The sequence below is a fragment of the Osmia lignaria genome, chromosome 10 (genome assembly GCF_051020975.1).
Source record: "Osmia lignaria lignaria isolate PbOS001 chromosome 10, iyOsmLign1, whole genome shotgun sequence".
In the NCBI taxonomy this organism is placed as follows: domain Eukaryota; kingdom Metazoa; phylum Arthropoda; class Insecta; order Hymenoptera; family Megachilidae; genus Osmia; species Osmia lignaria.
In genome coordinates, this window is record NC_135041.1 from 7,993,786 (window position 1) to 8,017,583 (window position 23,798).

General features: G+C 41.0%; 1 protein-coding gene across 15 annotated transcripts in view; it reads right to left on the reverse strand.

Moving 5' to 3' along the window:
- The window catches only part of LOC117611917 (nucleolysin TIAR), a 355,924-nt gene that overhangs the window by 55,501 nt on the left and 276,625 nt on the right, over window positions 1-23,798 (reverse strand). The window lies entirely within an intron of this gene.

Below are 23,798 nucleotides of genomic sequence, written 5' to 3' on the forward strand. Positions count from 1 at the left end.
TTACCAAAAGTGCGCGTACTTTTAAACGTATCGAAAGAGTAGAAGTGAACACGTTTCAGTGGCGGGAAGAAGAAATAGCCTGCATGTGCGGTCGATGTATTCGTTGGAAATTCTTTTAGCATATTTTATTCGAGATCAGGCATAGGAACGCAACTGGGGAAGAGTAAAATACAAGAGGGAAACCGGGAGTAGAGGTCGCGGTATTGCAAGCTGTATCCCACGTGGGATGAAAGTTTGCTCGCGGCTTCGAATGCATTTATTCGAATCTTGATACAAGAAATTTATTCCGCTTGCTCGCTCAACCCGCCGTTATTCGATTTCTATTTGACGGCGTGCCTCTTTTTGTAATCCACAAAGCAACGACGCAACTCCACCTTCTATGATTCCAAAGATTATCGTGTGAATTGAAAGAAAGAAACTAAACCATTAAGTTGCTGATTACGAAAATAAGGAAGTCTGATACAATTTTATGACATAGAAGTATCTGAAAATGACACTAATATCTCACTAATATCCTTAATGCAAAATGCTATTAACATAATTGGATAACATAAAAATACCATAAAACGATATTTTATTCTACGTTAAATTTTCAATATGAAGTGTGCTTTTTAATGGTGATACGCTCGAAACTTTTGAGCAGCAGTGTACTTTTAAGATAGACACTCAAGATTTTGATGCACTAAGCCACTTACGTGTTTATTATGAAGACGATGGAAGATTTTAGTGGTCGTTGGTCGGCATAATAAATGTCGGTTCGATTGCAATAGGTACGAGTCCACGGTACCTATAGAGTACGATTTCGTTCGATAGGCCAATCAGTCGGGACGCGTCTGATTTAATGCGTTATTTTATTAGAAATCTATAAAGCCATCCAGATTACACGGGGAAAGGTTTATGGCTTGCCGCCAACCCACCAGATTCGCCAACCACCGTCTCTTTCCACTTCGAACCCATTTTCGACATCCAACCCTCCACCACCACTACCGATCCCTCTCACCCTCCCGCGACACGAGCCAACTGTGCCTGCTTCAGGGCGTCAACTAACCCTTCCTTCCTTCCTTCCTTCTTTCGGCTCCACCAGTTTCACGCGTTCTCCTCTTTCAACTTAACGAGAATAAAAAAGAAGCAGAAAAAAAGAAGAAAAGGGAAAAAGAGAGGACCAGTCGGTCGAGTCAGCGAATTAATTTATGCGCGGTTTCTTTTTTATTCGGCTCCCAGTCACACGGACGGTTCTCACTTCGAAATAGGGGAGGCTGCGAAGTTTCTCGTTGGTGGGTAGCTTCGACCGCATCCGAGATGTCCTTTTAACGAAGACTAACGAGGATAAACGAGCGAAACGATGGCAAGGATTTATAAATTCCTGGGAAGCTCGGAATTGGGAATGTCCTTAGGCTTCGTGGCTTCAACTGTTTCCCTCGATACGGTAGGGATGATTATAGATATTATTTTCCATTTTCACAATGCCAGATTTTCCGATAGTCGATCATTTTATGGTGTACAATGTAAAAATTCAGAAATATAATTTTCTCATTCCCAGCTATTTCTTTTTGATAAAATATGTAGTTTTTAAAGAGGAGAATTTAAATGAATTTTCAGTTCGACCCAGTATTTCATACATATTCAAGTACTTCTGAGTGTTACCCGACTATGTAACAAAAGAGACTGGTTTTATTTATCGAAAGATATTGATTCTCTAGAATTGCATAGAAGACGCGTGTGAAAATAAATCCTTAGAAAAGAACGCTTTTCGGTGGCGTTTTCTAACGGTGGCAAAGAGCACCATTCAGTCGCAGCATCCTCATTAAAAATAATCAATATTACGATGTTAACAAATGCACTGGTGGTTTTATCAATTGCCCGTCGCGACTTCGCCGCATTTTCTCCCCGCGTTGAGATCAATACACCAAGCCAGAACAACCATACCGTGGAATTATAGAAGGCATTCTTTTAAATGCAAGCATCGCGTCAACTCCCGGATGGATTCAGCGAGAGCGTGCACGATATTATTTGTTTGACGACTGTACTTTTAAATAAACGAACTGCTGGCAAACTGTTAGGAAATATGGAACAACTGGTCGCGACAATACGCGGGTAGATGAATTGGAAACGGTGTTTTCCACGATTGGAACAGGCTTGCTGCCTTTTTCTTCGCGCTGCTGATATTCGAACGATGATTTTCTAGGTACATTCTAGAAAATGACAGTCACTTCTTAAATTATGAGCAAGGATGGCATCAAGTTCGGTATGAACTTAAGGAAGAAATCCAAGAGCAATTAATATTATAGCAAATTAATTCTAAATAATTGTAATTTTTCAAAAATTAATTACCGAAGACTGCAAATACTAAAATGCTGCTATTGAAAGTAATATCAATTAATATTAATATTTAACATATAAATTATATGGAAATACAAATGCTTAATCATAAAACCAATAGAATTGATATTTCTTTTATAAATCACAAATTGGTTTGACACAATTGGTCCGGAAACATCGTTATATATTTTGTAATATTTCACGAAAATTTCAGCGCAATCGTGCACGAGCAATTTAAATTTTCTTTACCATTGGTCGCACAACGATTCTTCGAAACAATGAAAATTTACATTTTTCAAACGGTAGATCGACGGCGATCAGGCAATACCAATAATTTTTCAATGGACAAAAGTTCTAACGAAATTTCAATCATTACCCGCTCAGAAGTATCCACCGAAATTTTCATGTAAAACTTCCATACGTCAGGATTGATATCTACAGTCACACCGTACCAACGAAATTTTAAAGTTACAACTGCTTCGAGTTTCAATATTCAGCATCAGAGAATCGAGACATATATATTCATGTTTCACGATGCTTGCTAGCTTGTTGTTTCTATGCAAAATTTATTTCGACTTTTATTCGTGAAATTTTGCAAAACGCCACGAACGCTTCTGAATCGAAACGTTTAATTCAACAAAATCGTTGTTTCCTTTTTTTTTTATTTCGAACATTGGGTGTTCGATAAAATTTCAGGTTGCTGTTTTTTGTTTTGGCTACTAAATTATTACAGGCAACATTAGATTTGTGCAAAAATAATTGCAATTTTCCATGTCACGATATTAATTTATATATAAAAAATCATTCCCCATGTTCCTAAAAATTTCTCTTCCAGAGCCTGAACACATTTTCAGTAGAATTTCCTCTTGATGAAGTACCCAGACTATCCGTTATACTTCGTCAAAACTAATATCTTTTTTTTCTTCTCACAAGACACAATTTCTCCGACACTGTCCGGGCCATCAAGTCCGTTGCTTGAACGCAGTCTATTCATTCCAGTCTCGCAATTGTTTTGCAGTTTTAATATCCTAGATGGTGAATACCGTGGAAATAATAGTAAAAGGCGACACAGAAACACGAAGGTTGGTCGCATTTTAATTTCTCCATACACAACTATATCCATCGATCCTGACCAAAGATAAACTATAGATTCTGATTATAGGGTGATGAAAGAATAGTAAATTACGAATAAAAATAAAAATTTTATCAATAGAAAAATAATAAATTTGAATTTTTCAACTAATTGTAAGTTTATTAATCAAGGAGATCCTTGATGATCTTAGAAATTCTAACCAGGTCCTGCACAGGTGTTTTAATTAACAAACCCGATTCGAATAATTATCAATGGTACTGTGCAGAGCTCTCGTCCCGTTCGAATGGCCACTTTTCGAAAGTCAATGCGTCTTTTTGGCCAACTATACTCGTCAAAGGACACTGTTCAAGTGTCGTTCATAAGGTAGAAAGGTAACGAGGAACGCACGTGTATGCAAGTACGTTCCGCACAGTGAAACGGTGACTCGCGAATGGTGGAACAGAGAAAAGGAATATAATAGAGGAACAAGAAGAGGGAGAGAACATCGCGTAAATCTGAACGAAGGGTTGCTGAGCATGTTTGTACGCGCACTGTCCCTGGTCAAACAATGTCTGTCCGAAACAGCCGCGATTTCTCTTATCGCGCATTCAAACGCTAAATAATGGCACAACTTCGCCTTGGTCAACACCGACAACTTGGCTAGCCGAACGGTACGCTGCTAACGTGGATCCAATGAAACAGTGAGTTGAATTTTATGCCCGTTCATCCCTATAACCTCTCCTCTCCTCTTCTTCATTCGTACGTGTGTAACTTGCGCGGGATTTGTCGATCATTTTGAACCAACTATTGGGACGTTTCAAAGTTGACAGTCTGAATAAACACGCCTCCGACTGAAAAGTTTTCATTTATGCGACAAACGTGCGTTTGAAGGGACAGTAAATTATGAGGAAAATTCATAGTATCTTATGGGGTGGATATAAAATTTTATATTTGTATGTTTACCTAATTGTACATTTTTATAAAAAAGAATGAGGGAGATAAAATGCAATCAATATTGAAATTTAATGAAAGCGTTCATTCACCAATGTGGGGTGCAAAACTTTTAAACAAAGAATGACACTGACGTCGTTAACGGACACATAGAAAAGTCATTTTCACATCGTATAATACGAAACGGTAATCAGAAAGGTAGGAACGGAAAGTGAGGTAGTGATAGTGGTTAGCGGACATCCGTTGAACACATATTTGGTCAGGGATCAGAGAGAATAATCCCCTGGATTACCCCTGGTTTTCACCTCGAATCGTACCCCCATCATTGCCTACGTTCGAACCATCCGCTTTCATCCGATTGGAATATCGACCACGGATTTAAACGCCTTTCTGTCGAATTTCCAAATCCACGGATCGACTTTGCCCGATGGTCAAACACCCGCAGCGATGAGCCTGAGTACTTCTCTTCGAGCAAATTCATATTATGAGCAATTAACTCTAATGACAGTACCAGAACTGTTGCACGGAATGATACAAAATCAGGAAGACGTATGTTAGTATTTTTGTTTCAATAAATATTCTTACATAACTATTGTAATATCACGTTTCAATAAAAAAAAAAAAAAAAAGAAAGACTTAAAACACCATTTCAACTTCGTTTCCCATCCCTACGTATCTTACATCTCTTTTCCTGCTACACATCAGCAGCAGTGCTTCGTCGCGAGGAAAAGAAGAAAAAAAAGGGGGGGAAGAAAGGAAACGAGAAAATATCGTGAAACGAGTAAGTGTAACCAATTTTCTCGTTCCCAAGGGAATCACAAGAGAGCAGGAACATGAGGCTACGTGAAAGACGAACGGTGGGTTGGCTTCGTCGCTAAAACGAGGAGGCGGTTGAAACGGGAATCCTCGGAAAGGGACGTGCACCGTGGCGCGGCACACAGCGTTATTTTCCCGTGGCGACGATCAATCGAGCGGCAACGTTAGTTAATTCCTGAAGATCTCCGATTTCGTAGGTAGCCCAGGCTAAACGCGACCGATTTTCGCGAACCTTTGATCGTGGAAAATAGCGGACAGGGTGGAAAAGTCGTGGGCGGGTAGGGAAAGAGGGACAGGAAAGGTTCCAGTTGCGCACAATGTATATAGAGAGGAAAAGAGCCGGGTCGATACCTGTTGATACTTCGTTCAAATAAAAGTCAACTTGTACGGAGAGTGGTTTAAAAGTCGCACACACACTCGCAGCAAGGGGGCTGCTGACGTGTTTCCTACTATAACGTTCTCCTTTCACTGAGTTTCTTCCAGGATCCGGAGGAAGGGTGGTGTAAGCTCGAGACGAGAAGGACGGAGGATGGCTCTCGAGTACACGGAAAAGTTTGAGGAACTTTTGTGGATACTACCGCTGTCTGTTCCTTCGGGCGTTTTATTATTTTAACGCTTCTGATACGAGAGCTTTTTCTATCCTCCACCGACCGTTTCGGTCCCGGCTCGACTTTGCGGTTTTATTCCTTAAACAGACCCTTTCATCGATGCTGTTCCCCTTAATTGAGAATTTCACCTCTATTGTTGTTTTCGAGTGAAAATAAACGGGGTGGTTTCCTTTTCTGAACACCCTGAGTATTTTAAGAATCAGGAGGGAATGATGGTGTGTCGAGTTTTCTTCCGGTTAACGCTGGATGCCCCTTCGGGGATGTAAGCTGCGTTCAACAGCAGTGTTCCTGACGTTTCGTCGGCATGTAAATAGCTTTATCAGGGATCAGCAGACGCGCTGATAATAGTGTGCGTTGGAAAGAACACTTCGTACATGTATTGTATCTACGTTCTTGTTAGGGACCAATAATCGATCAATCAGATTTGAATAGGAATTATTAATTAGCAATAAACTCTGTCATAATAAATGGCCTGTTAAGCTTCAAATTAATGCACAATTGTATTTATTATTTTACAGTATTCTATCTCATTAAATCCTGCGAAACTTCTGATGCTTCGCGTTTGGTACTCGGCAACCAAATGTTTGCCCATCATAAATTGAACGTTCTGTTGATCGTGGACGCAATAGAAGGTCCGTAATCCACTCTGTTGAATATCTTAGAGATGTACGGTCAATACAGTGCATTCGAGCTGTCTATTACTCAGCTCTGCCGGTGCTACCGAGACATTAGGACACTATTGGTACATTATCAACGGGCATTAATACCGGCAGTCCGGGCCTCGCACTATCGCGTACCACGCTAAGATAATTACCGAGTGAAATATCGTTGTGTAAGGTAACGTCGTCGGTTACGAGCACGTTGGGACCGAGTTCTATCTGGTTCTCTCGATCAACCCAGGAATTTATCCCATTCCTCTCTTTTCTCGTTTGTCTTTGTCCATGTTGTCCGGCATTCACCCCTTTCCCTATTCCTCCTTCTCCTTCTTCCAGTTCGCTCGATTCTTCTTCCCGCTTGTTCCTCAGGAAACGTGGATTTCGGGCTCGAGTTTTCCCGGTCTGACGATTTCAATTTGTCGACCGGAAGGAAGGAGAGCGGAACTCGTTCGAACCGCGGAGGACGAACCGTTGGGAGGGTGTCGGAGGGTGAACACCAAGGCTAGTTTCTATCCTCTTTATTTTTCTTCTGTCGTCCCATTATTTTCCTTTCTCTTCCATTGTTCTCGGCATGAACGTGTGCCGGGGACCGGTTACTCGAACGCTATCATGCTTCGACGGTACTGGAAGAGGGACGAACGAAGAGAAACGCGTGGACGGCGGAGGGAGAATTTCGTCAGGTTGTTTCGACATAGTTGGCAGATGGGAATACAAGGGGTTGCACACGGTTAGGGGGATGCAACAGAGAGTCGAGGAGAGATCGAGCATGATAGCCGAGGCTGATTTACACTTCAACCCGGATCGAGTCTAGCCAACCCGTGTGCAAGGTTCGTCAAGTTTCTCAACCGTACTCGGTTCGAGTTGATAACTCGAGGGTAGCAAAACTCTTAGCCACGGTGATAGAGGAATCGGTATAGGCCAATAGCCAGTCGGTGTCGGTGACCAAGATGCCACCCCTTCCTTCTTGCGCTTCAAAGCCTCGAAAGTGCTTCACGCTCCTTGATATTGTGTTCGATTACTCGATGAAACGAGAGCTGCCGGTTAGATCGCATCGATCATTGATCTTCCCTCGCTGTTACTCCAATTTTAATTAAATAATAAATTTTGCAAAATTTGCTCAAGAACGTCGAAGGCTTTTTTCGCTCCGTGAAAAAGTGAAAAGAAAGAGAAACCTGGACTCTTTTTCCCGCCCGTTTGTTTGATCTCTCTGGAGGTCTTCTCCAAAGAAAAATGAATCCAGAGCCCGTTTTCGTGGAGGTTCATTTTTCCTTGCGCATTCGGATTAAAAAATCTATTATTTATGCACCTTCCATCTACCAATATCTTTGCATTCAACCGAGATCCTTCTTAAATTCTTCAATAGAACCGGAAGTCGCATGTTCATCAAGTAACATATTTCCTTCTCAAAGAAATTGAAAAATAAATACTTTATGTTATTGGATATTAAAAATCTGCATTTATGGTGCATTGATTTGAATTTCATTTAAATTTCATTAACATCAAATAGAAGGTTATTGATGAAAAACTAAAATTGCTTTTCGATGAAAAGAAACAGTTTCCGGGGGGGAAGAAAATCTCGAAGACAGGGCGTTTCAAACTCAATCGGTAGCGAGAGCCAAAGTAAATCTCCCAACTCGCAACCCTGTAATATCGCGAACGAGGCAGTAGATTCTTTTCCTTTTTTTTTTTTTTATTTTTGGCAAATCAAGCATGTGTTTACACGACGCCCTAGCTATTCGTTCTGAAGAGGCATAAATGTCGCGAGGCAGATTGGAAATGCTGCCAAGGGAGAAAGGCAGGCCTCTATGTACCCGAGAGCACAAAGGCAGAGGGTGACTCTTAACGGAAGAAAGGTACGGTTTATTGAAACAAACCAGAATCGAGGGTCGTGAGAGGGTAAGGATCGGGACTTGGGCTGGTAGTTTTACTCTCTGGAGATTCGCATTCGTTCGACGTTGTTCCTAAATCTCTCGCGAACCCTTGTTCCAAAGCCTCGTGTAGCCTGCATGTCGTTATCCTACGTGTAGCAGAGGGAATCGAATGAGAAAAAGAAAAGAAGAGGAGAAAAAAAAAAGAAACGAATCGTGACAAATTCGCTACAAACCGGTAGATAGCGTAGCCACGATTCACCGTTCGTCATATTTCAACGAGAATCGACTCGGGAATAAAAATATTCCCGTTTGTAAGGAATGGAACATCTAGGCTGGAATGAGAAACGGAAACGATTGACTTATCAAAAATCAATGCATATCGCTCTGAAAGAAACGCTGGCAAATGGAGCCTCTTGTTATGAATCAAGCGTTCATTTAAACTTCAAAATTTCACGTTACGTTTTAAAAAATTCCATCGAAAACAAAAAAAATTCTATCCATTCCTGACATAGAGTTATAGAACACACAGATCTCCATGTGTAATCAAGATAAAAACAACCTTACTTACAGAATGATCAGATATATTAATCCCATTTTTGCTGACTCTATTCTACCATATTTCTCAATCTCTCGACGAAGCATTTCAAAATGAAAAAAGAACCGAAACAAAAGTGGGGGAGAAAAAAGGAAGAGCATCAGCTATCCATGGCAACGTTAAATCATTACGAAATGAACGTTTTCATTCTGCGCTATCCTCCGACACCCCTCTTTTTACAGAGGAAATAACGAAGAAATCGGAACGGTGAAATTTATAGCCACACGGCAGTTAAGCTTAACAAGGTGACCATCGCGATTTCGATCTGGAAACGTTCCGTTATACCCGTGAATCGTTCTTTCTCGCCACGGGGTATCGACATACAGGCCGAGGCGTCCGATACCCATGTAACAATTAGAATTGCGGCTGAGTTTGGGGTTGACCGCGACAAAGCGTGCACCAGCGAAGTATTGAGCCGTGTATTTCACGGATCCCCCTTGTCCCTCGGTACCGTTGCCATTCAACCATCCCTCTAACACACACCCACCTAACACACGCATGGCTACGAACACAATCGCGAAAGCAGCAGCCCTTGCCTGCTCTTTCCATGAACGGACAGTTTGTACAGGTATACAGCGTTATATCTATGCCTCGTCGATCGTACGTTCAGACTGATCTACACCGACATGGGCTGAAACCAATACTGGTCCTGAATCGAGGGACTGGAACGACCCACCCTCGTTTCCAAACAGATTGGCCCCAGCCAGTGTTCCGCGTTACGAATACACGAAAACACTCAAATGCTTTAGAAATCGAAGAATCTGTGAGGCCGATAAAACGGTGCTCAACACGACCGTTCATCTAACCATTTTCAATGGTGTCACACTTTTTTGAGATTTTAATTATAAAGTAATTACCATGGAAAATAAAAATAAATTCAGATTCTTGAATCTACATAAAAAATTTTCATTTACTGCGAGCATCGTTTTACATGGAAAATAAACGTTGCAAGGTGTATGTAAAATTAGATGAAACAGTGGCTTGATGAGAACGGTGTTCGGTTAATAAGTCGGTAGCTAACCGAGCTGAGAGAAAGGGTGGTGGGATATATATTCATCGGCTTCTTGTGTTGAAAATAAATCTCACGCATGAATTAAATACACCCCGGTAAGGGGTGAGAAAGAAAAAAAGGGGAAAAGAGTGAGAGATTAATTTATTATGCTCTCGTAGGAATGAAACACGCCGTACATTGTAAACGGGCTCACTTATACCGCGGCCTCGTGTGCAACATACTTTTATAAATAGAAAAATCCATTAATTCGTTACAAAGTCGCGTATTTCCAACAAAAAACCTTTCGAAGAATACGTAACGCTCTTGTAATATTCATTGTCGCCCGAGTGCAGCGCAGTTTCCACGATAAAAACAATAGTGCTTCGACAATTTTTAATATAAAAAATTTAACGTTCCACTTCCACGGCTCTTGATGAACGTTTTCAATGCTGAATACAATATGATTTTCCGGGATTATTGTATTCTTTGTTTATTAATTAAAGTGAGCCTTAAATTTTTTATTATCCATTATCAAAGTTATTATGATTAGTAAATAGGAGATTATTTAGTAATTAAAATTACTAAACGAATAATGAAAAGCGTTAATATCAACATTATTCATTTTTCCTATTGCATGTAAAATTTCCCAACTACATTTGATTCTTTTGGTACCAGCCGTGTTTCCCTATGAACTCCCTGTACTTCTGACGATTCAAACGAGAATGAATAATGAATCGCCAAGGATTCCCTTATTTATGCGGTCGATTCAGACCCACGGTGTCTGGCATTACGATCTCTAACAACTACAGTCACGAAACTTGCGTTTCATCTTTCTCTGCTATCATCTATTCCCCCTTTTCTTTCATCCACGATTCGCAGGACAATTTGTTCTTTAGTAAATTTTCAAGAGTACATTTATCACGCTATAAATACGATCGAATTACAGGAATATGTACGCTTTCTATTCGAACCGACTATACCGAGCCAATATTACCTCATAGAGTGTATGATCATAAGCGAAACGCCTATACATTCGCGTGTAGTGGTATGTACGTACATGCATGATATTGAAACTGCTGAATGCATATGTATGCACCATGTATCTGGAGGGAATGACTTTCCAGATGTACATATCGTATGTTAAACAGCACCGAGTCGGAGATAATCTTATAATTCCTTGAACATTTCCAATAAAATAGATAAATAACGCGCTGCACTTTGCGCGTCGATTAACATTTCGATTACTGTGGCGAGGGTGAGCCTGGACGTTGCACAATCTTATTATAAGATTCTAAAATTTCACAATTCCAAAATTCCAGAATTATAAAATTTGAAAATTTCAGATTTCCAAAATTTGGAAATCCAGCATTTAAGAATTTGAGAGTTCGAAAATTTCAGAATTATCACTAATTGCTTTCATGGGAATTATATATGTAGATGACGAAAAGTCAAAGAAAAAAATAATACCGCATCGAATGTGAAAGGGTAGCTACCACAGTATCCACGTGGTCCAACGTAGCCGCGCGTATAATACGAGGAACGTTTACGACCCGAAATTCCGACAAAGACCTGGTCGAAATTTCGTTGTGCAAGGCTGCACGACGAGCCATCTACAGCCACGTCCACATCCATATTCATGCGGATCGTGGCTGGTATGCAAATAACAGTATAGGTTAAAACGCACTGCTGGGTGGCTGCGAAGGCAAGAGTTAGAGGGGTGAAAAAAAAGAGAGAGAGAGAGAAGAGAAACAGACAGGATATGGGTGACGGGATTTTTCAAAATGTGGAAACTAATATCACGATCTTGCGAGCTTCTTGACTGGCGAGACTTGCAGCTTCTGCTTGCCATCGCGTCTCATCGCTACGGAATATTCTGTATCCTCTTTCGACCCAGCTTCTTTCTTTACCTTATCCTATCCGCTTCCACATCATCGTTCTCGTCGCTCGCTCACCCATGCCACGCTTTTATGTGTCCTGTACATGTGTGTATGTGTATGTGCCTGTGTGCTACTCGTATATACCAAAGGGATGTGAATAACGTGCAGCCTAGCTGACAGGTACTGGTATCTATATACCTTGGCCACGATTCACGGTACACCGACTATCATCGGACCGCCTGCGTCGGCAAGAGAGAGCTTTCTTTATTAAAGCTCGACGGAGTGACCAAAATATGAGTTTATATCAACCCTCCGACCTTTCTCCACCGCTTTACCCTTCTAATGACGCTTCCGTAATCTTTCACTCGGCTAGCTGAGAAAAGACTAGTGTTTCAAGGATTTCATTTGCGAATCAGCGATGCTCTCATCAATAATTCTACTGATGATTATTAATATTTCATTGGTAATATGATGAAGATATAATAAAGACGATTAAAAAATATGCATCATAAAAAATTTTAATAGAACATATTTGAAGCAGAATGTCAATTTTATTCAGAAATTTTAGAGGATAGATTTTGCAGAGAAAAGAATAGTTTCATAAGGATGAATAGAATTAATGAGAAATGTATTAGTGGTGTGTGCTTTGGAAAACAAGCATAAATTCGATATCGTTTGCATAGCGTTTCTTCATCATATTATCAACAGCATGCACGGGTCCTGCAACACTTTCAGATAATAAAGCATATTTCTATGGAACCCTAGGGAATTATAGGAGCGTTATGGTTAAACAACTCACTGAACAAATGGTGCTCCAGAGACTATCGATTTTTAATCGACTTCGCGGTGTTTTCAAAAACCTAACCAAATTGTCAAGTATAAAATACATCGACTCTATTCAGTTCCATTAATTAAGAACCGAGGATTGTATCACTTGCTGTAAATTACTATAATACGATTAAAATATGCATAACATTATTAACATACATTCTTTTTCAAAGAATTATTCCATAAAGAATATGTGAAAATAATTTTTATACTTTACCACTTTTTGATAACAGTGGTATTAATTTTTATGATTAAAATTTTTAATACAGCTAAATACTAATTTTATAATTAGCGGTAATTAAAGCGGTAATGCAAATACATTATGAGTTTTGAATCAGGCTTTAAAACTCATTTAATGCAATGAAATATCCTTTGAAAAATTTATGTTATGATTATAGCAATTTTTCAGTTCTTCCAAAAATATTTGCTTGAATTTTAAGAACTAGCCACTTGAAACCCCACGAATTATGCTAACAATAATTGTATTTTTAATTTATTTTAATTATTACTTCATAATTTAAAGTTTAATTTTCCATCTCGCTGTATTTACAACTCGCATTCCCAACGTACCAAATCAACAGCGAAGAGAGAGAGAGAAAAAAAGAGGAAAATTTGCGAACCATTCTCGTCAGGAACCGCAGGAAACCTAAAAGTTCACGCGAATAGGTCAGCCCTTAATATCCTGGCTCCTTCAACCGGTTTCCGCAACTTTGACTGCAGACACCCACCTTTTCACAAGGTTCACTCACAAACGCGCACACACATATAAAAAGCGTACACTTCGAAAATCCAAGCTAACTCCCTGGCATTCTATCTTTCTTCTCCATCTACCTTCACCCTCGTTCATCGTTTTCTCATCCCTCCCAGAAAATCTCGACCTCCTTCTTTTGCTTGGTTTTTAGAGATCCGAGTTGCAACCATTCTACTTTCAAGGCTCTTCCTGGGCGATAGGTGGCCCGGGAGACGTGGAAAGGAAGGGGGCCAACGTCCAAGAAGAGTCTTTTCAAATCCCTCGGCATTTAAATATTCCTACTAATTCTACCACCACCACCACCACCATTACTACCCCTTCGGCCCGTTGAGTTTCGACCTACCACCAACCCCTGGAGCTACCCTTGCTCGACCAACGAACCGACACGAATCGCGGTTGTATTCAAAGAGCTATCCCCACCATCGTCTCTTTCTCCTTCCATCAGAGCACGTCTCCAACATGGATGCAAATGTACGGCAACACACAGAGAGAGGCGGCAGTCACCCCCGACATCGCAGCTTTCTCCTCTGTCCCTTTGGCTAGGCTGCTCGATCTATCCTGTACAGTAGTCCTGGCTGGGTAGTACAGTTGCACAGAGAGGTGTGCGTTATTGGGGAAAGGCAGTTTCATAGAAAGGCCGCCAGTTTCTGGGTCTGCATCGTTTTACGCGTTGCGTCCCGATCGTGAATACACCACCGACCCGACCCGCCACGCCGTCGCTGCCTTTATCTGTTCCTCTGGCTGCTGCGCTCATTCCGCATCCCTTTCGACGGACCTCTTTGTTCGAGCCAGCTGGCCAAGCACCCGTTCACGTCCGGCAAGAGCTGTTCCTACTTCTTTCTCGACGCGTACACGAGCCACCGCGTTCGATCCGCTCAACGGACGGCCACGGTTTTCGATGCGCTAATGCAAAAAGTTGCCAATTGAACATCGCGTCCTTTTTCGCCATGGCTATACTCCTCTCTGTCCTACCTCTTTTTACCCGGCTCGACGTTGTAATTACGATTGAAAGTATGTATGTATATCGACGAATCATCTGTTACGTTTCCTTTTAACGGGCTGGACATATTGCGCCCGTTACAAGAACGACGCTTTATTACTTGCCTTTTCCAAATAGGATTGCTTCCTTTGAGGCCTTCCTCGATTCTATCGTCATGCTTTAACATTCGTCTTCTATACCCTAATATTTTTATTTCTCTTCTAATATCAGCGTTGGAACTTGATAGTATTTATTTGGGAATAAGGAAAGTTATTTGCCATTTTCTTCTCTTCTTATTTTTATCACAGATAATTCAGCGATATTTTATCTAATTATACTCATATTTCCATCCATTTATTTCTACACGATCACTATATATGTATATATAATCGTGCGTATTCTTTCAATAAATATTGACCAATCTTAGACAGCCCCACCAGGCCATTCACTGTTGCCGCAGTTTATTCTGCCGCGTTATTAAGTGCATCAATTTTTCGCGACCCTCTGCGAATCTCACGAATTCCTGTAAGCAATCGACCGTAAGGAGAAGGGATCAATCCTCATCCTTCCGGACAAAGAATCGCCTCGAGGGGTACACAATACCGCGCCAGGATTGTGCCACACCGAAGAACGTTATTCACCGGATCGATGTTGATTACCTGCTTCTCAGCCCAGACAAATCGCCATCGATACATCGAGCGGAATTAGTAAACTGTTCCTTTCCATTGTGTCTCTTTGTCAACAGTATGAAAACCGCGAAGGTATGTACTTTGCGCTAACGTACTTAATCTCATTAAATTTATTAGATGGACGTGTCTGATCATTATTTTTGAAATTTTTCAGCATTTTGATAATTAATTAAAATGTAAGATTTTATAAGACTATTCTTCTAAATCTACCTTCTAATGGTCTAACGTAGTAGACCTACCTCCTAGTGGTCTTACCTAGCGGTCTTACCATTGGGTCTACCCCTTTGTAGACCTACTAAAAATGACAGAATTAAATTCTCCCATATTCCCATGTAGAAATAATAGCTTTACATTAATTAAGCCAGCTCAAAATCTAATTCAAACCCAACACCAAACTTAATTATAATTCTGGACCAAATCAACCAACGTACCAACTCATACACTAGTTAGAACTTAACATACCTCACATCTCTATTAATATTTCAATTAATATCATTGACACCTCCCAAGAACACGAAGAGTCGAGTACGCAACAGCGTGTGAATATTGCTGTCACGATTCATATGTCTGTTAACGGTGGATAGCCACGAGGAACCCTCGAAATCTAGGAGGGACTCATGGCAACGAGAGGAATGCTTTTTCCAGGTCGTAGAATATCTGGCAAACTGAGCCGAATTGAAAGTAGCTCCGTGGAAGAAACCGAGAAACGTTGGATTGGGGTAGACTGAAGAAGGGTTAGAGAAGCCAAGTGGGGAAAAGGGTGGGCACATATCATTGTGCCGTCGAGTGGCTTGAATATTTTAGTTGGACAACAAGTGCTTGGACTCAGTGTCGATACGCTTTCACTTCGAGGGTAGTTCTTTTCCTTACTTGGTCCTATCTCGGGGTACGGATGGTGGACGAGCTAGCTTACCTTCTTAGTCTTACTCTCTGCCTACGTTTCCTTTTTTACTTTCTCCTATTTACACCTGCTACGGCAGGTACGCTACGAAACGAGGCAGGAACAGCATGGCGGTACAAGAGGGCTGCTAGAACAAGAGAGGAAGTCGTGGATGGGTTACAAGCGGAACCGACACGGCGAAACGGAGAGACCGAGAGGAATAAAAAGAAGGAACGTGCTTGAAAAGCCTACCCGTGAAAGAGTTTGCGTTATAAGCGCACACTTTTCTAACCTAATGAGCAAAATACTACTCTATACCTTCAGCTCTAGCTTGGCCCGTTAACTGCCCTCACGTTTCTTCATTTTCAAACGTCTAAACGATATAATTCACAGCTTATTAACGTATTATCTGATTATATTTAATGTAACGTGATATGATTATCGAAAATAAAATAGAAAAGAATGTTATTCGTTGTACAGTCCGCGAAAAAGAACAATTTCAGTATCGAACCGTTCGCCATTGGTACAAATTCTCTCGGCAAAAGAATTAAAACTGTTACTACAAAACGCAAACGCTAAAGCATGAAATAAAATCCTCTTAATTTGTAACGGAATAACAGCACCGTCGCCATTCGGAATGCGAAAGAAGGAAGCGATGTATCGTGGCCATTTCCGAAAATGCAGTTGAACTCGTTCGTTCAGCGAGGCGACGTGAGCGGGAAGCAAATTAAGAAGGTAGAAAAAAGTCAAGAAGAGAAAAAGGAAAGAAAAGGAGAGGGGGGAGAGAAGGAAGAAAAAAAGAACATAGTAAAACTAAAAGCTCCGAGACAAGAATCGCGCGTAACATTGATTTCACCGGGGTTCGACTTCTGGCAAATAAGATATTGAGCTTCAAAGCGGGATTCGTACGTGGGCTGTTTTTGGATGTTCCACGACCCCATCTTCTCCGTCTTCTTCGTCTTCTTCTTCTCTATCTCGGTGCACAGGGTAACGGGAGTAGCACGGAGATCCTTAGCAAGGTTTACAAAGAGAATGCACAATGCGACCTCTTGCTAACATCTTTCCGTCCCCTGTTTTCCTTTTACCAGGCCTGTCTCTCTCTTCGACTAACTAAACACACACCTTAGCAGCCCTCTTCCTGGTCGCTCGATATTTCAGACTCTAAGCATAATTTTAGCCCCGCTGGACTACGGGATTCTTCCGTGGTGACGGAGAGCTAGCTCTCCTCATTGAAATTTCATACCCGTTGACCTACCTACCCAAACCCTTTACCTCGGACATGCCTGGACCGCCGTCAAACGTCTCGAAAATCTTCCCACCGGAACAGTCAACCCATTGCGCCACAATGTTTACATCGAATCTTTCGATGAATATTACCAAAAGTATCACTCGACAGAGATGATGTGCGTCACTTGGCAAGCTGTTGGCTACCTACTCGACGATAAACTAGGAAGAGTCTACCAAGCAGACAATTACGAATGCGGTGGGTAGGTACGTTAAAGGTGGTCATAACTATGTCACCGTTTGGTTGGACCAAATTCTCTTTGACTATTTGCCGAGAAACGAAGTGGTGGTCGTGGCCGAGGAAGAGAGAAGGAGAGAACTCTGGGGAGAGGTAGAGAGATGACCGGGTGGGGGACGGGGGACGAGGGTAAGTTTACGGGGTCAGTTTGTCGAGAGGCGGCCGTGGGGTTGAGAGCAACGAGTTGGCCGGTCGTAGGCGAAGTCAGGGAGCAAAGAGGAAAGGGTAGGTGGTGGCGATGCAGGGTACCGGGAGGTAAGAGAGGTAAGATTTAAACCCTGACAACGTCTCAAGTCCGAGTGCACCGGTCGTTCGGTAGATTCGGGCGCCTCGGCGACCGGCTACTATTACTACTATAACCCAGCCAACCACCGAGATCTGCCCTGGAATCCCCGGACGTTCGGAAGGGAGGCAAAGGACACCCCCCCTAGTCTCCGGGATTTTAAGTGCCTACCACCGAACCAGCGAGCTGCATTATTCGCCGACTTCCTTGAATCATTTCACGGAATATCACCCTCCACCGCTGCCTTCTATTACCCGTGTGACCATCACCGAGTTCCGCTCCTTATACGCGGTTCTATGTTACAAGAGAAGTCAAGCTATTGTGATTTTTGTCGAAAACAGATATTACTTTCTTCAACTTTTCGAATTTCCATCGCGTTGATGCTTATTGATTGATACGTCGATGTTTTCCAAACATTGCAGTTTATGTGTCTGGAGCTTGTATGAATCTGGGTTAGATTCGAGTGTGATTCTTAAAAAAATTTTTTTTTTACCCATCTGTGTTTTTGTGAATGTATGTAAGGTAATAATTAGAGCATTCGTTAAATGGCTCTCTGAACTCTCTGAGGATAAGATCTATATCGTTGGACGAATGGATCAGAGATTTCTCTCGCAGGATGACTGATCTATGAATTTCAACCACTAACCAGAACTCAAGACTATAAATTCACTTCGTAAACCGTGGCAGGAAGTCGCAAACCATTCAGAGAAGTAGGAGAAGCTCTAAGAACGAGCTAGAGGGTGAAGATGGAGGGTTGCCTCTTAGTAGAGGAACGAGTGATAATCTTAAAGGGTAATAAATCAAGTGACTGCACATTCGCAACATTCCCAGCTGTATAAATCCACGGGGAACCATACAAGATGCTTCTTGTGAATTGTTGATTATATTAATCTGACAATATATTAAGTGATTCCACGAGTAACGTCCTCGTTCATTTTGGACAAAGTAAACGAGCTGACGACAAAGTATCTTACATTTTTTTTAATTGTTTAGTAATATTTGTTTATATTTTATAGTATGAATTTAACTGTTACAATTATTTAAGTCCTCGTAAATTAAACAAATTCAACAGAAATTGCAATATAAATGCACGAAAGAATAAAAGGAAGTGTAAATTGATTTTGACAAAATAAAAAAAGAGAAATTGATTTCCACGTGTAAGAATTTTTTAATAGATTCGTGATAAATGATTTGTCACGATTGTTGCTTAGAATCGATATTATTTTGAGGCAGAGGATAAAATGTGTTGACAGTTAAATAGCAGTTGGGTCGGTATGAGAAATACTGGAATGCTTTGGGATAGCCAATAAGAGGATAAGTAAGTACGCAGCCAGCGAAAGCTCCGTAAGTAATAATTCTCTTCCACCCTCGAAACTCGATATCCGATGGGGTAAGCTATTTCGTCGGATTTTGCTTTGATCCTTCGTCCACTTTAGGGTTTGCTTCCAGCACAGGGGCTGACATGTGCATTGGCAAACGAAGAAAACCGAGACCGTTCGACTTCAAGGGAAATTATAGGAAATTTAAGAACCGAGAAGAATTTAGGAACGAGAAAAAGGACGGAAATTCACCAACATTATTTATTTAATAAATAGCGAGAAATATAATATATTGATTTATTAAATATTGCAAAGAATAACCTGAGATTGATATTTAAATATTATTCTTTGCTTTTCCTCCCTTTATTTCAAATTTTAACCGAGAAAAGAATAAATTAAAAATCTGTCTCTACTGAACACCGCGAACCAACGGTGGTACTCAGCGTGTTAAATAGTTCATTTTCTCAATTCCAAATCGCTCTAATTATCGGATACGTTCCCCAAACATCAGTATTCATCATCCAGCCTATTGTATCTGCTAATTGATAAGTTAGTCCCCGAACTTGTTTAACCTGAATGAGAATTCATATTTAATTCCGTACAATAGCAACAACGTTAGCATTGAATAGAATCGCCAGCCCCGTTCTGAATTTTCAAACGAAATACGACCTTTATTATCATTTTCCGGTGCCGCAGCTGCATAACATAATAGTCGTTGGAGAAGAAAAATCGTTTCTAAAGCGATTTTCCGCGCCGGCACAATGGCGATTGAAATAGCTCAATTAAAACGATAGAATGTATCTCTGTGTGTATATAATGTATATAGATATTCGTCGCGATACTTCGAAACGGAAAAGTCCCAAGGTGTATCGGTGCAATTAAAAAACTTCGATCGGTCGAAACTATCGAGTGGCGCTCATCAATTGTTCGCCTCGATTCGGGGGAGGAATAAGAAAAAGAAAGAAGCAACGGGTCAAAAGTGGGGGGGTTATAGGAAGAAGTAACACAAGGAAAAGGAGACAGTAAAGGCTGAATTATTATGTCCGGACATTACAATTGAAGTAGTCGTATCCCTTGGTTCTATCTCGCCGATAGCACGCGAAAGTTGTTCGTACTTTTACGGATAAAGATCTCGAACAGAGAAGTACGGTCGTTTGCAAACTAATCGAGCCGTCGCTTTTCCTTACAGGGTGTCGAAACTTTCCAAGGCTGTCAACTTTTCCTCGAAACCGCCCTTTACTTTCTTCCATCTTCCCCGTCCATCGTTTTTGCACGCCCTTTCTCTGTAACGACAGCGACGATCTGCGAAAGTGAAGCAGGGTCGCAAGATTCTTTCCTTCTTCTTCCTCTTTTTTTTTCCTTCCTCCCTCTTTCTTTTTATCTTTTGTCCTCGATGCTTCTGTTTCTTTACGTGTGCCAAGAAACAGCAGTTGTATTCGGCGCTACTTTAAGGAGAACATTTGAAAAGCGTTTTCCGCGTTACTACCACCCGCAACCTCCCTTAACCTCCACTGTTATTTCTGGAGCAGAGGGTCGATAGGAGAGTAAAAATATTATTCCATCGTCGTACGTGCATAAATTTTCCTCCTGTCGCCGGGAGTGGTTTTCAGAAAGGGGGAAAAAAAAAAGAGAAAATTGTTCCGAGAGTGGAGAGAAAAATCGAACTGTGTTACTTAAACGCTGTTGATAGAATTAATTTTTTGGATATTTCTTGCCACGTAATGGAAAGACGCTATTTTTTATTAGGAGCACTAATGTCAGCTGCACATGGCTGATTTTTTTTCATCACACTTTAAGCTTCAAATTAATGTACCATAAATTTCACCTGACGGTACTTTTATGTCATGAAATTATATTAGACTTTTTATTCAGCAAGCAATTATATTAAAAGACCATCAGCCTTTTGTATAAAAGGCTACATAAGTGGAGTCGTTTTCATGGTATTTCAAATTTTCGAAACAATATACCATAATTGCCATTTTATGGTACTTTTGTGTGATGAAATGATGTTAGACTTCTCATGTTTCAAAATCAGCCAGGAAGATAGTGAACGATGTCAATGACGAAGAGAAAGAATCAGACATGTTAGGTTCGCTAAATTCAGAGCAGCCAAACATAACTTCGTTAACTGTTAAAGTTAGGAGGTAAGGCGTTGCAGTTAAACCGCGTTTCAATTAACACGTACATCAATTACACGAAAGCGAAGGTAGGGTATAGAAAGGGGGTCGAAACGAGCTCGGATAGTTGGTCGAGGGCCGTGTATTTTGGGCAATCCGGTACAGCGTTAGGCCGTTAATATCGCAGCTTGATCTCAGGCCGAGAGAAGCAAAGCTCGCTTTCAGGTTTAAATGGCGGCTAAGTAAGCTTTACTCCTCTCGCTCTTCACCCTTAACCACCCTTCGCCGTTACGTGGGACCGACTAATACGTATAACTGTACCTTGCGGTTGCCAGCACCATCCGATGCATAGACAAATACCAACGCGGAAAGCCGACAAATATCATTCTTCTCTCTCTCCTTCTATCCGTGTTTTCCTCTTCGACTTATACCTACACCGGATTCTAACTTATAATACACGACGGGGTCGTTAGCGTCAGTTTCCTTCTTGGCTGTGATTAGCCTTTCCAACATGCTACTTCGCCAACTCGGCCGCGTCGTATACGCGGAAAATAAGGAGACAGAAACCGGAAGGAAGGCACGTGACGTCGATACGGTCTCGTGAGGTCGCGGAAAAGTATAACGAGCAATGGCCGACGTGTCCCTTGAGCAACCACGAAACACATTGACCTGCGCGAGATTTCGTTATTAATATTTAACCGCGCCGGAAAGATTAAAAAGTTTCAGGAATTTTAATATACCCACCACCCTCCGGGGAGTCGTTTCAACACGGAGACCACTGCCAGACGAGCACAAGTCGAGTTACTCTACGGTACCGCGGATAAATAATACCGATGTAACTAGGGATGATAACTCGATCTCAAACTTATTTGCATCTTATTTTACAGTTTGCTTCGTAACGCTGGAATAAAATACAAGCTATGAATTTCAATAACAATTATCGGGGAGAATGTTGCGGAACTACACCTTTCATTCGCAATAAAATTATACAGAACGCAAGATTGCAAATTTGCAATATTACACAATTTTATATTAAATAATTTTCTATGATAAGATAAACCTTGGGAAACTTAATCGAGAAGTGCAAATTATTATGAAATTTGTATATTATTATGTTTCTTTCAGAACTCTAATTACATTGCAATTAAATTGAAAACAATTTCTAAAAGATGTTTATGTTACGAATCGAACACAAATTACAAGAAGTCGGTTACAGATTGAACTCGTTATATTAATTAAACAGCGAATGAAAGGCGTGATCTAAGTTGCATAACTATAGTATAGTTTCAGTGAATCTTTCCACCTGAACAAGCGCGTAACTTTCTTGGCAACGGGACAATATTAATTGGATACATCGTCGCTAACTTTCGCGATGGTAACAAGCGTGGAACGACCATAAAATGGCATTCAAGGGAGTGATACGTAACGACAAACGATGAAGTAACATCCCTCTATCATTCTTTTCACCCTCCAGTTTCTGTAACATTACCCTTTCCCATTCTTTTATCAAATTTTTTTCAACGTTATGAAATAATATTTTAAATATACGCAAATCAAATTTCGTTACAATTTCGTAACTAACAGTATATATTAGCTGTCATACTTTAATTTTATTACAATTAAATGCTTAAATGACCATCATTACCCATTTCACCCTCTCTAATTAATCAGAAGCGTTTACTACCACGTGTACCGTAAGAAAAGCGTTTTCGACTGAGGCTGGTCAAGGAAAAGCGTGCACCGTTAGCAGAGAAAAAGGAATTCGATGGCGGTGGGTGCATAGAGAGAGGCAAGAAGGCCGCAGGAGGCGAGGGTAGGTCGGTTCAGGGGTTGAGGAGGCGTACGGGTGGCGTCGAGGAAAACAAAATAAAAGGGGAAAACCGCTGGCAATTTTTCACTAGCTTTTTTAACCGTGGCTTAGGTACTCGTAGAGCGAGTTTGAATCGATTTTTCCAGGAGCAGGGAGGAGGAACGGGGAGGGGTGGCGATGGTACCATTTTTCTGCCGTCTCCTTGTGCCAAGCGATGCGAACTGTACCTACTTTCAGCTGTTTCGTCGGCAAACGCGAATGTCACACTAAGTTCGGATTTTAGATCGAACTCCGAGATCCTGGAACTTACCGCTGGATTTTCCTGTCAAACGAATGCTTTGCTCGATACGCGGGGATTTCGGAGATTAAGAGCGCCGAGAAACGTCCGGGTTTAAACGATCCACCACTTACTTTCCCTCCGTTTTTGACGGTGATACGTTGCGCGCATAGAAAAACCCTGTTCCACGACCAGGCTTTTGTATACCGACGCTCAAAAATTTCCTCTATTATTTGCTTTTTTCAATGGTACAAATTTCTTTTGATACGCACACATTACAAATATAGCAACCATTGCAATAATAAACTGTTTTGTTCTACATACTGTGAATCGTTCGTGTAACAACTATTTCGGCGATGGCCACACCAGTGTTAAAAAGCTACACACGGATTATACACGGAAAATTTTGCCTTTTCTCGTGTATTTAAAACGTAAAAGTTTCGATCAATACTAGCCCGTCATTTCGATGTTGAAATATCAGCGAACAGTTGATATCATTTACGATTCAGACTCGAAATCCTGGCTTCTAGTTGAATATAATATTTCATGCAGGCGCGATAACAAAATACACACTTCGACAAATAGGA